We start from the raw sequence: 13916 nt of genomic DNA, 5'->3' as shown, positions 1-13916 counted from the left end.
TGAAAAGTTAAGTACTGGGAAAATTTGACCTGTTGGTAGAAAGATACTAGCTACTTTATAGACGTAGGATAAAAAGTGCTGTTTTGAGTCAAAGGGGATCTAAGATAATACGACTGCAGTTTTCAAGCACAGGTGAATGTGGCATTTTATTGAAAGAATCTAGGTTGAAATGTTTTGTAGTCCAGGTGTAGAAACTTCATGGACAGTTTGCAGTGGTTTAGAATCTGTGTTGTGCTCTGCTGTCACCCATTTCTCAAGCTTTCATCTCCTAAGAATAATATTTGGAGGTTGACGTTGGGACGACATGAAAGGACAACTGGGGGGCGCCTGGGTGGCTCAGTCGTTAAGCGTCTGCCTTCGGCTCAGGTCATGATCCCAGGGTCCTGGGATCGAGCCCCACATCAGGCTCCCTGATCGGCGGGAAGCCTGCTTCTCCTTCTCCCACTCCCCCTGCTTGTGTTCCCCCTCTTGCTGTGTCTCTCTCTGTCAAATAAATAAATAAAAATCTAAAAAAAAAAAAAAAGAAAGGACAACTGGAGCAGAGGAGGAAGATAGGCTATGGTATTTTTTATTAAGCGCCATAGTCTGTTGGAATATGGTGTGGCGAGTTAATTAAACCTTTCCAGGAGAATATTAAAATCTTGTGACCAATTCTCTCGTACATTTGTATGCCTTCTTGGTTCTCATATATTGTTTAGCCTTTTTTTTTTCAAGGTCCCTGTCAAGGCAGTGGGTGCTCAGTATATTGTGGATGTTGAATGACTGTTGTTCATTTTAATGAAATGAATTTAATGACGTGAATTTTGATGAAATGAAATTTTTATATTTTGTGGAGAGTGTCAGTGATTTGCTTTGTGTTTTAAAAATGTTAAATGAATAAACTTCAGTTGCCTTAAGAAATGTTACCTTTTAGACTTTCTCAGTGATGAATGAAAATGAGAAATTGACACAGGGATGACTTTGTACTGGTTTCAGCTCTTTTATCTTGAACAAGTTCTGCGACCTTGAGCAGATTTCCTAATTTGGACTTAAGTTTCCTCTTCTTTCAATGAGAGAGTTAAATTGGATAATCTTTAAAGTTTGTCCTAACTCAGTAAATCTGTGATTTTGAATGAAGAAGAAAGTGGGAGTTCAAAATAAGTACGAGTGTTCCTAAATCAAGTTAGGTGAGTTTAATGAGAGAAGGAGGCACATTCACTAAGTTTTTAGCAGAATTTTCATGAGGAAGAAAAGAGAAAAGTTGATAGAGAAAACATTCCATATAGTAGAAATGGTGCAAAGAATTGCATGGTAGGAAAACCTGGTGTGGGACGTTATGACAATGAGATTTGTTTAATTAGAGCGAAGAGTTTTTCTTGGGATAAGATAGTGGGTTTTCATATTCTCTGTCTAGAAGCTTAATTACTGATAAAATGGCCATTTAAAATCTGGGTTTCTTTGTTTTTTGTTTTTTGTTTTTTGTTTTTTAAAGAGTTTATTCATTTGGGAGAGAGCGAGAGAGCATGAGCAGGGAGAGGGGGAGAGAAACAAGCTGACTCCCCGCTGAGTGGGGAGGCCCACACGGGGCTCAATCCCAGGACCCCAAGATCGCGATCTGAGCTGAAGTCAGACGCTTGAGCCACCCAGGTGCCCCTAAAATCTGTTTTTAATAAAATTTTATTCTTCATTTTTTTAAAACCCCAACATTTTTGCTTCAGTACCCACTTACTCCCCTCACTCTGTGCCCCTCCAAACCACAGGAATCATATTATTCATTTTAGCTGAGTTGCGTAGTTTCCTCACAAAATTCAAAGTATAGCCAAAAGTGAAAAATTTATCAGGCTGTTGGAGAATGAAAATAATACTGATAGAGGTTAAAATGTGTCTCCTTTGCATCTTCCTTTTTGCAGATCGCTCTTGATAAGAATAGATTATTAGTAAGACTCATTTGTTTTTCTTAGAAATATCTCTTATCCCAGATAATGTTTGTCTACTGTAAACTTTCAGAAATTAGCATAACATATTTCGTGCAGAATGATTTAAAAATCAAGGAACGTATTTGTTAGAAATACATTTCCTCTAAACATGTACCTTTTTTTTTTATTGGTAGTTTCTTCTCATCTGAAAGACTCCTAGAACATTTTGTATAAAAGAGGAGCCGTCTTCAGTGAGTCTTCAAGTATTCATTTATGTTGGAGGACAGAAATGAATTGCTTTTTATAGAGTGGTATGACCACAAAATGTAAAGTTAATCATTCTTTCTTTTGGGGAAAAAAATGCATTCAAACTTAAATGATGTAATTTGACCAAAACCATTAATAATACTCATGATGATACATTTCTCAAGGGAAAAGAGCCTGCAAGTAAATCATCTATAATGCCTTAAAAATTGGAAATGAGTGTTCGAGGAACCTGAAAATAAAGCATTCTTATGTAAATATCTTTGAAAATTCTCAGACTGTGTAAGTAATAGTATTAAAAACTGTGCCTGTTGATTCTACTTGATTCTTTTAATAATTGCCAGTAATGCCTTTGATCCCAGAAGGTGTATCTGAATGTTCTTTCAAACACATACATTGTGTAATTCCTAAGTCATTATTTCACTACCCTTTTTAATTTTTCACAAAGTATTCCAAGCTTATAATAATAAGATGAAAAGATCTCCTTTGTAACAATTTTAAAGTTAAATCATTTTGAAAGTTTCAGACTGGAAACCTTTGCACCAGTAATGACTTTGGGACTCTTGACATTTAGCTGGATGACTGATCCCAGTGTATAGCTGCCAAGTAAAGGGAAGACATTGAGGCGTGCGATGCGTAGAATTGCTTTGACTCACTCTCATCCCCTGGCCACGGTTGCAGCCTGGTGGCAGCAATACCAAATCTGTACACTTGCATGTTTGAAAGCTGCTTTTCTTAGGCTCCCACAGCAGTTTGTACAGAGGAGGAGCCAAAGTAAGATGTCTACAGAGACTTACTCAAAAGCAATTCACTCATAACCTACAAAGAATTCCTTTTAGATTCAGTCCTGTCACTCCGCCCCACAGACTTCTAGTAAAGCCTTTGCTGGAGAAGTCGTGTTAGGAACAGGCCTGGTAAGTTTTGCTGTGTTGAAATCTGTTGTGGAGTGTTTCAAGAAATACAGCTTTAGAATAATTTAGAGCTGGAAGGGCCTCTCCGGGGCCAGATGGAGGGAACCAGAGACTCAGAGGTTAGGGGATTTAGCCAAGGCATGCTCTTGCTTAGAGTCACTATTTGAATCCAAGTTTTCAGACTTTCTCTTATGAGTGTTTTTACCGTGTCAGGTATACGTTCCCATGAGTAAGAAGAAATAAATAGCAAAACAATAACAAAAAGGACATTTTTAGCCATAGCTTAAATTTTAAGTAGAAGTGTCCTTGTCCCAAATCTGACCGGAAGGCGCAGATAGAAGTTTCAGACCCTGGAAATTGGAACTGATTCAGAGCTGAATGTGTCTATACTCTGTGAGATGAGCAGTTTTGAGGGAAATCAGAGCTTTTCCTCTCAAATATTAAAGATCGATGTGAGCTTCTGCTTATTTGTTGTCACTTTTTGAACACCTGTTGAGAGAATGGTGTCTCTTCAGCTAATGCAAGCTTAAGGACAGTATTGGTTGGAAGCAGAAATGACTCCTCCTGCCCTTTCCGTACACAGTAATGGTTTCCACTTTTGTAACTACTGGGTCTGGTCCCTGGCCTCTTGGTCCCCTTGTCAAAATCACTGATGCAAAGTGCTCCAGAGAAGCTGCTTTGCCCCCATTCCACTAGATTTTCTTTGATGATCCTGAAGAAACTCACAATTTTAACACCTTTATTTGTCTTTCATGCACATGTGGGCAACAGTTACCCACATAGATCTTTTAAGTTAAAAATGCAACTGTAGTATCTAAGAAGAATTTAACGGAAATGTGCCATTTCTGCTTAGAGAAGAAGAAAAAAAGCAGTGTGATATAGTGGAAATGGTTCTAATTTTGTGGTCAAGAAACCTGGGTCTTAACTCTGCCACTAACTCATTTGGTGAACTTGAGTTAACCTTTGATCCCTATGGGTCTTGGCTTCCTCATCTATAAATTGGAGGATGCAGTGACCTACAAAGACTGGATTTCCAGTCCCTATCAATTCTACAAAATGAAGCATTTCATTTTAGGAGAGTAGCTCCTTAAACAGATATTATCCTATAAATTAAATATGACACCCAGGAACAGCAGTAAAACATGCATAGTTTCCTAAGGAAGTTAATTATAATGGGTTGCAGATAACTCTCTTCAAAGTCAAAACTTTTTATTTCATCAGTGGGTACCGTGCTCTAGAAATAAATTGATCATTTCTTTTTACAATGTGGGAATCTGAAAATATCTAGATACTTAGAAGCTTTTAAAAATACTTAACAGACTCTGCTTCTGAAGGCAAAATATTGGGTCTATATCTAGGAAAATTTAGGTAGATGTAGATTTCATCTGAGTAAGTCTAGGCTTACACTTTTATCTGAATTATCAGAGATTAAAACTATAAATATCTGATTGGATAACTCAGCCTTCTACTTTGCCTTGATTATGTATTTATTCCACATTAATTCTTCTCATTAATTTAATTTTAATTGGTCATAACTTGTGTTACTGCCACCCCTAATGGTAAAAGAGGGCCTTTGCAGCTTGTCCATGCAGGGACATGGTACTGCTTTAAAGGTTTTACTGGAAACCTACAGATTTCCAGTAAATCAGTATTTAGGCCAGTGAATTTGTTTTCATATAGCATAGAGCAGTGGTAGCAAAAATTACTGTCCTAATATAATGATGCTTACCTTTCATTATCAGATGAAGTGGATGATAAAAACACATTTGTTAAATTGGATTTTCTTTCTAACTAGTGTAGACTGTCCTTGTAGGTCCTGGAGCACTTAGGATGTAATTGAGCTCTTCCTTATTCTCTGTGTTGGTGGCAGAGGCTCAACTTGAGATTTAAAATCAGTGTTCTCAGTCAGAGGTGTGTTTTTGTTTTGAAAATTTCAGATGGGGGCACCTGGGTGGCTCAGTAGGTTAAGTGTCCAACTTCGGCTCAGGTCATGAATGATCTCAGGGTCCTGGCTTGAGCCCCGTGTCAGACTCCCCGCTTGTTCTCTCCGTCACCCTCTACCCCTCTGCCCTGCTCGTGCTCTTCCTCCCTCTTTCTCTCTCAAATAAATAAAATCTTTAAACAAAAATAAAAAAATTTAAATTTCAAATGAAGTATAGTTGACATAAGATATTAGTTTCAGTTGTACAACATAGTAATTCAGCATTTATATGTAGTATGAAATGCTCACCATGATAGTTACCCTCTGTCACTATACAAAGTTATTACAGTATTATTGACTATATTCCCTGTGTTGTAATTTTTCATTCCCATGACTTATTTATTTTATAACTGGAAGTCTGTACCTCCTAATCCCCTTCACCTATTTTGCTCACCTCCCCCCTGACACCCACCAGTTTGTTCTCTGTATTTATGAATCTGTTTCTATTTGGTTTGTTTGTTCATTTTGTTTTTTAGATGCCACATTATAGGTGAAGTCCTATAGTATTGTCTTTCACTTAGCATAAAACCTTCTAGGTCCATCCATGTTGTCAGATGGCAAGATTTCCTTCCTTTTTGTGGCTGAGTGATATTCCATTGTGTGTGTATATATATATATACACACACACACATCTTTATCCATTTGTCATCAGTGGACACTTGGGTTGCTTCCATATCTTGGCTATTGTAAATGATGCTGCAGTAAACATTGGGGTACACATGCATATCTTCTCAAATAAGTGTTTTTGTTTTCTTCAAGCAAATATCCAGAAGTGGAATTGCTGGATTGTATGGTATTTCTATTTTTAATTTTTTGAGGAACCTCCATAGTGTTTGCCATGGTGGCTGCACCAATTTGCATTCCCACCAACAGTGCATGAGGCTTCCCTTTTCTCTGCATCCTCGCCAACACTTGTTATTTCTTGTCTTTTTGATACTAGCCATTCTGACCGGTATGAGGTGATACCTCATTGTGATTTTGATTTGCATTTCCCTGATGATAGTGATGTCAAGCATCTTTTCATGTGTCTGTTGACCATCTGTACGTCTTCTTTGGAGAAATGTCTGTTCAGGTCCTCTGCCCATTTTTAAATTGGATTGATTTTATTTTTTATGTTGTATGAGTTCTTTATATATTTTGGCTACTCACCACTTATCAGATATATTATTTGCAGGTATTTTTTAGTTTGATGTAGTCCCAGTTCTTCATTTTTGCCTCTGTTTTCCTTGCCTGAGGGGTCAGCCAAATATTGCTAAGACTGATGTCCAAGAATTTACTGCCTATATTTTCTTTCCGGAGTTTTGTGGTTTTGGGTCTTAGGTTTAGGTCTTTAATCCATTTTGAGTTTATTTTCGTGGATGGTATAAGAAAGTGGCCCAGTTTCATTCTTTTGCATGTAGCTGTCTAGTTTTCCCAGCACCGAACATGTCTGATCTTCTAAAAATGGTCTGATGCCCACCAGTTCAGATCAGAAATTGGTAAGGGAATGCTGTAAAAGATAATTATTTCCTCAGACAGAGTAACTATCCATTAATCTAATTTTATTGATATATGATTGACTAATGACATTAGTTTCAGGATTTGCTATTTGTAAATATTGGGAAATGATCCCCACACTTACAACATCCATCACCACACAGAAATTTTTTTTGTGTCTGATGAGAACCCTTTAAGATCAATTCTTTTAGCGACTTACAAGTATACAGTACCTGGAAGTTAGTGCCTTTTATCCACCTAGAGTAGCTTTTCTAACAGCTACGTCATAACATTAAGTGTAAGCAGAGAAACATTATAAAAACATCCACTAGATGGCACTTTCTAATTATGTTTAGAATCAACCCTACAACATTCTTGACTATAGAGTATAATTGAAAGAAAGTGTATCTTTCTCTGAAGGTTCGTTGTTGGTACTATCTGGACTCATATAGACTTTAAAATCTTCAAGTGAAAAGTTTTTAATCAGTCATTTTGTTGTATCTCACTGTAAAGAATATTTCCGCAACATCCCTGACATGTTCCTAAACACCACATGACCTTGGGAACCTGGATCAGTAACCTTGGGGAGGCCTGCTTTCATAACCATTTAAAATTAATATGGCAAGTATAGAAAAAAAAAAAACTGGTCCTCTGGAGCCATCAATTAGAAAATAAGGCATGTTTTCTGCTAGGTATGTAGGGCATTGATATAGATATAGATCATATATTTGGTATGGTCCCAAAGTTCCTTTAAAGTTAAGGTTCTAAGAACTACTGGCTTGATCCTGTGGAACTTTTAGCATTTGAGTTCATTTTCCAATTAGTTAATTATTAATATGCTGATAATCTTATTCTTTATAATGCATATAAGTTTGTGAATGATTTGGTTAATCTGTGTTTTTCCAATTAGTGTTTTAGAAAGCTTATTGTTTATGAAAGCTTACAATATACCCCAATATTTTCTTATTTTTTGGTTTTTGAGTGATTTGTATTTTAAGTTCAAGTTACAATATAAAGTTACCAAAAAGAAGAAAAACCCACCCATAATCTTGTCATATAGAATTAATGTTGTGAATAATTTAGTGTTCATTCTTCCAGGTTTCTTTTTTTTTTTTTTTTTTTTTTTTTTTTAAGATTTTATTTATTTGAGAGAGAGCATGAGAGGAGAGAGGGTCAGAGGGAGAAGCAGACTCCCTGCCGAGCAGGGAGCCCGATGCGGAACTCGATCCCGGGACTCCAGGATCATGACCTGAGCCGAAGGCAGTCGCTTAACCAACTGAGCCACCCAGGCGCCCCCAGGTTTCTTTTTTATGACCATGTATATATTAGAACATACTTACAATGTATTTTTATAAAAAAGAAGTTATTTTATATCCCATGTAACCTGTCCCCTTTTTTTCACTTAACAGTTTATCTCAGACATCTTTTCATGCCAGTAAAAGTATTTACACAGAATTCTTAGTCACTCTAAACTGTCTTTTTTTTTTTTTAAGATTTTATTTATTTATTTGAGCGAGAGAGAGCATGAGCCGGCGGAGGGTCAGAGGGAGAAACAGACTCTCTGCTGAGCGGGGAGCCTGATGCGGGACTTAATCCTGGGACTCTGGTATCATGACCTGAGCCAAAGTCAGACACTTAACCGACTGAGCCACCCAGGTGCCCTAAATTGTGTCTTTTTTTTTTTTTTTTAAAGATTTTATTTATTTATTTGACAGAGAGAGAGACAGCGAGAGAGGGAACACAAGCAGCGGGAGTGGGAGAGGGAGAAGCAGGCTTCCTGCTGAGCAGGGAGCCCGATGTGGGACTCGATTCCAGGACCCTGGGATCATGACCTGAGCCGAAGGCAGACGGTTAACAACTGAGCCACCCAGGTGCCCCTAAATTGTGTCTTTTTAAAACATTTTCCCACTGTTTATATTTAGGCTTTTCCCCATTTTTTCTACCCATAGAATTTTGAAATACAGAGATATTCCTTTACTTATAATATTTACTAACGAGAACACTGGATTAAAGTGGCATAGATCAGCATCTGTTTATAATAAGTTCTGAATAATGTTGGATGAATTTGTTACTTTTGGCTATATGAGGTTAATGATTAATAGTTGTTAATTGTAGTTTATTTCAAGTTTATTTGAATGTTTATATTCTGTGATTAGTTATTGTGATGATAAAAATAGCAAACCCTCAAGGTACATATACACTTACTGTATGTAAGGCAGTACTCTAAGCAGTTTACATACATATAATCCTCACAATGTGGTAGATACTGTTGTTACTCCCCTTTGAATAGATGAGGATGCCAAGGCCCAGAAAAGCTAAGTTACTTGCCCCAGGGCACACAGTTAATAATCTGTTGATCCAGGTTATGAATCTAGGAAAAAACAAGAGGGCCCACACTGTTAACCTTTATACCAAATCACATGAAACACTAGATATAAACAAAGTAGAGTTGAGCAGGATAGTCTGGGATTTCTTTCAGAGCTGGATTTTTTTTTTTTTAAGGTTAAAAACAAAAAGGACTATAGATTTATGTGGTTCTTTTAAAATCAGTGTTATCAGAATTTCTTATTGAATGCACTGCTGCAAGTTTTAAAGTTTATAATAGAGATTACTGCTTTGCTACACAGCACATGTCTTATTTTGTAAGGATGACACAAGAGGTACATATTTTTTAATTTGTATGGAATTTACAGAACATGGTAATATTACTTGAAATTTGGGCTCAAGGAGTTTTCTGGGGTTTATTCTGAGCAGGGTTCTGTGAAAGTAAAGCTGCATGGCTCTTAGCTGCAGATGCATATATTTAATGCACATTTATTAAGTACCTAATATGTGCCAGGCACAATAATGGCACTGGGCATACAAAGATAAATAAAACATAGCCTCTTTAAGAAGCCCCTGGTACAGGGTCGGCAGCATTGACAATATCCCAAAGCAACAGACTTCTCTGATCGTGCTTGGTTACTTGCTTTTGGATTGTGTCTGTATGAAATGAAAAACTATACTAATCAAATTAATACGTGAACAAACATAAATGAGGAGCTGTTAGTACAGTCCAGGCTTTCTCTTTCCTCTGAACCTGTCCTGAGGGGATTCTGTAAAAGCCCCTCTCATCTTGATGTCGTGTGCTTAAGATTCCTCCGTGAAGAGTCGGCCAATAAAAATTACTCTTTCCTGTCTAGAAGTCCAGGGCGCTATCCATTGCGCCACAGAGTGCTCAGCGGGAGGCCTGCTTCTCCCTCTCCCACTCCCCCTGCTTGTGTTCCCCCTCTTGCTGTGTCTCTCTCTGTCAAATAAATAAATAAAATCTTAAAAAAAAAAAATACTCTTTCCTGGGGCGCCTGAGTGGCTCAGTCGTTAAGCGTCTGTCTTTGGCTCAGGTAATGATCCCAGGGTCCTGGGATCAAGCCCCTCATCCGGCTCCCTGTTCCCTGGGAAGCCTGCTTCTCCCTCTCCCACTCCCCCTGCTTGTGTTCCCTCTCTCACTGTGTCTCTCTGTCAAATAAATAAATAAATAAATCTTAAAAAAAAAAACCAAAAACCACCTTTAAAAAAAAATTACTCTTTCCCAAAACAAACCATTTTTTTAAAAAATGAGTGTTAATTTTTTTTTTAGAAAAATTTAATTATTTATTTGACAGAGACACACACAGTGAGAGAAGGAACACAACCGGGGTTATTGGGAGAGGGAGAAGCAGGCTCCCCGCTGAGCAGCAGCCCGATGCAGGGGCTCGATCCCAGCACCCTGGGATCATGACCTGAGCCGAAGGCAGACGCTTAATGACTGAGCCACCCAGGTGCCCCAAAATGAGTGTTAATTTATTATGTTACTTGACCCCCTTGTCTCATGGGAACAGCCCTGTTTGTGACAGCCTGGGAGGAGTTGGAACTGGCATTTTAAAGGAGAAAGTCTGGTAGCAATGAAAAGCCTCCAGTAAGAAAGTCAGGCCTGAGTCCCAGGGGTCAAGGAATGCTGGAACGAACAAGTGTGTCCCGGAACGTAATTCAGGATTTCACATGCTTCCTGCTGAGCCTGTAAGTATTACTGTGGCCAGAAGACAGGCACTGACACGTAAGTCCTGTTTTTGGATGATGGAGGGCTGAAGAGGCCAAGCCTTGCCCACTGGCCACATGGGCTGTTTGGTTTGTTAGGAAGGTCTAGGAAAGTTGTTCCCAGAGCAGAGTTGAAGGGTGGCATAAATGAACACCTCCAACTTCCCTGTTTTAACTAGATCTACCTCTGAACAGACTCATTTACCATCTCAAGGAATATCGCTTTCTAAAAAGAGGACAGGGAATGTGAGTGGCAGTAGAGCGGCAAAAAGCAAGGGTGAAGTGATTTCCAGTTAAAATGAGAATGCTGATTGGCTTGACTCTGGTGACAGAGCCAAATGGTGCACACGTTAGGCTGTGTTGCACCTGACAGGAGGAGGCTGGGTTTTCAGGAAGAAACCACTAAAACCATGATTTAGGTAATATTTATAGGAGACATTTGTGATTCTATTGAATTACTAGGTCTTGCTGTTCCAGTTTTTTAAAGGCCCCTTCAGGTGTGGACGGGTCCTACAAAACCTGCCACACATGTAGATAAGGTACACACTCAACGTTTCTACTTTCTCACTCAGCAGTTACTCTGTTCTATTTTTAAAAAGTACAGATTTACAATTCCAGATAATCTTTCATTAACTGAACAGGTTAGCTCTTTGTTGCTCTTGTGGAAGGTTTAGATTTGCATGTCATGTTTTATAAATGCCCGTCGGCCCTGCACTACTTGGCTGACCAGAAGGCCCTAAATTTGCAAAACTACTTCAAACTCAGTTTTGTAGTGTGCATCTTTATGAGTGTTTTGTTGTAGTGATTCCTCCCTTACTGGAGTAATTTTTAAAGTAACTGAATAGTGGAAGCATGATGGTATTGCAAATAAATAATGTTTTAGAAACCTGTTTTCACCAGGTACACCAATGTAGATAGCTCATAGGTAATCAACACAGCTAGACATAGAAATATTAATGGACATAGAAGTTTTATGACATTAGGTCTATCACTGACCAGAGGGCACATGGAAAGTATTCAAGCTGATTGAAAATACCTTAAGAATATAATGTAGGCAAGCCTTTCATATTCTGGGGAATGGGAGGGATGGGGTGATGGGGTGATGGTGGCATTGGTTAATGTAGTCATGGAGGAAAAGCCCTGTGAAACTTGTTTTTCAGGGAGTTTAAATTATCTTTAAAATGTTGAGTTTTTTTATATTGGGTTTATTCAAAGTACTGGTTCTCAGCTAGGGAGTCATACCACCTCCCCAGGGAGTGTATGGAAATTTGTGAGACATTATTTATCTCAGATTGGGGGATGCTACCACCTGGGATTGGGGGTCGGGGCAACAGGAAAGGGCAGGAACTTGAGATGTATGTTGACTCAGCAGTGAGTGAAACAGTCTTGCCTAGTAAAGAATTGTCTCACCCAGAGTCTCAAAAACGTCCTAAGAAATGCTGATTTAGAGTATATGATATTCCTGCAAGTTAAAGAGAACCAGATAAGTAATGGGAAGTTTCTGTCTGCTTTTTGGACCCTGAGGATGCATGCCACATACATATGAATAATAGTTAGATGGTACTGCAGTCCTGTAGAAATTCTAGAGACTTCTACATTTACTGTTTTATTAAGGCAAATCATCTTGTGGGTAGTTTTACTCAGTTGCCTAACTGAGGGTAAATTTTATTTCCCAGTCTCAGAGTAAAACTAGCAGCAGGGGGGCTATAGATATAAATTTCCAGAGTCTAATGCCTACTGGCTATAAAAGCCAGTCTAGATCACAGAAGAGGCTCCACCGTAGCTACACCTAAAGCATGTTCTCAGCAGCTACTGATAATGTAATCAAAAAACAAAATAAAATGACGTACCTTCAGCATTCTTTTTAACAGTGCAGTGTAATGAAATCCAAAGGATAATTCATAGTTAGGAAAAATCAGGTTTCATAAATGTACTACAGATAAAACTAATTTTTTTTAAAGGCAGATGTTGAATACATTCATGAAGATGTTAGGAACAGGGATGGGGTGGAGTAGTGGGGTTGAAAGAAGGAAAGAAGACTTACGACGTTAGCAACTTTTCTTTTTTTTTTTTAAAGATTTACTTATTTATTTATTTGACAAAGACACAGTGAGAGAGGGAACACAAGCAGGGGGAGTGGGAGAGGGAGAAGCAGGCTTCCCGCTGAGCAGGGAGCCCTATGCGGGGCTCAATCCCAGGACCCTGAGATCATGACCTGAGCCGAAGGCAGACGCTTAATGACTGAGCCACCCAAGCTCCCCATTAGTAGCTTTTCTTAAGGAAGGAACATTTACTGGTTTTCTGTTTTGCATTATTTAGAGATTACAGAGGATTCACTGTAATTTCTCAGATGTTTGTCTCCACGTTTAGTTCTTTCTAGGACAGGTCTTTTATGCATTTGTCACTTACTGAATGCATTCTTTGTAGTAAGTATCCTTCAATCAAATGTGGAAGACAAACCTACAAACATAAAAATTTCAATCCAAGGTGATAATGTCATAGTAGCTATATGAATAAAATAACATGGAGCCCATGGAATGCACTCCAGCAAATCAACTTTTGGCCTTTGATCACAATATGAAAATCACAGAAGTTACCTGGAAATGAGACAGAACCATCCCAGAACATTGGCTAATGAGCTGGGATAACTGGTATAAACAGAGAATGGAATTTGTAAATTCACTTTTAATTAGGATATGATATGTTGAGAGTCTGCTTTATTTCAATGTATGTAGTCAAGTATTTGCTTCACTTCTTAATATTCAAATCTAAAAACCTTCCACAGTAATTGAATTACAGACAAAAAAAGGCCCATTCGCAGTCATTATGTAGTGAAGCAGTTAATTTTAAGCAAGTGTGAAAAGATGTCACATGGTCACAGACAGGATGGGAAAGAGAAAATGACTTTTCACTGCAGCATATTGATTGGGTGCCTCAGAAGCCTACCACTTTGTTCTCTATTAAATTACACTTAACATATTTGATTTTAAAATAACTTACTGGCTTTTTTGCTTATAAAATTATACAGATCAAAAACACTGAAAAGCTTGAGGGCAAAAACAGATATAACCCTCAATGCATATACAGCTCCATAACCATTGTGAACATCTTGGTCTTTATTCTTACAGTATTTTTTCTAGACATGGATACAGTTTCACAGTTTGTTATTCTTCTAAATTAGAAGTATGGGGTATAGGGCACCTGGGTGGCTCAGTAGGTTAAACGTCTGCCTTTGGCTCAGGTCATGATCACAGGGTCCTGGGATGGAGCCCCACATCGGGCTCCCTGCTCCGTGGGAAGCCTGCTTCTCCCTCTCCCTCTGCCTCTCTCCCTGCT

The 13916-nt window shown here is 38.4% G+C and overlaps 1 protein-coding gene across 14 annotated transcripts in view; it reads left to right on the top strand.

Moving 5' to 3' along the window:
- BBX (BBX high mobility group box domain containing) overlaps positions 1-13916 on the top strand; it is a 276405-nt gene that overhangs the window by 137675 nt on the left and 124814 nt on the right. Inside the window, exon 1 of one of the 14 annotated variants that reach the window (XM_035000228.1) lies at positions 1666-2146. The exons of the other annotated variants lie outside the window; for them this stretch is intronic. The gene's annotated coding sequence lies outside the window, so the exon portion shown is untranslated. Of the gene's footprint in view, positions 1-1665; positions 2147-13916 lie in introns of those variants that run through there. 14 annotated transcript variants of the gene reach the window in all.

This window comes from Mirounga leonina, unplaced genomic scaffold (assembly GCF_011800145.1).
Source record: "Mirounga leonina isolate KUSES-001 unplaced genomic scaffold, KU_Mleo_1.0 Mir_115, whole genome shotgun sequence".
NCBI classification, from domain to species: Eukaryota; Metazoa; Chordata; class Mammalia; order Carnivora; family Phocidae; genus Mirounga; species Mirounga leonina.
This window is presented reverse-complemented; position numbering and strand designations above follow the sequence as displayed.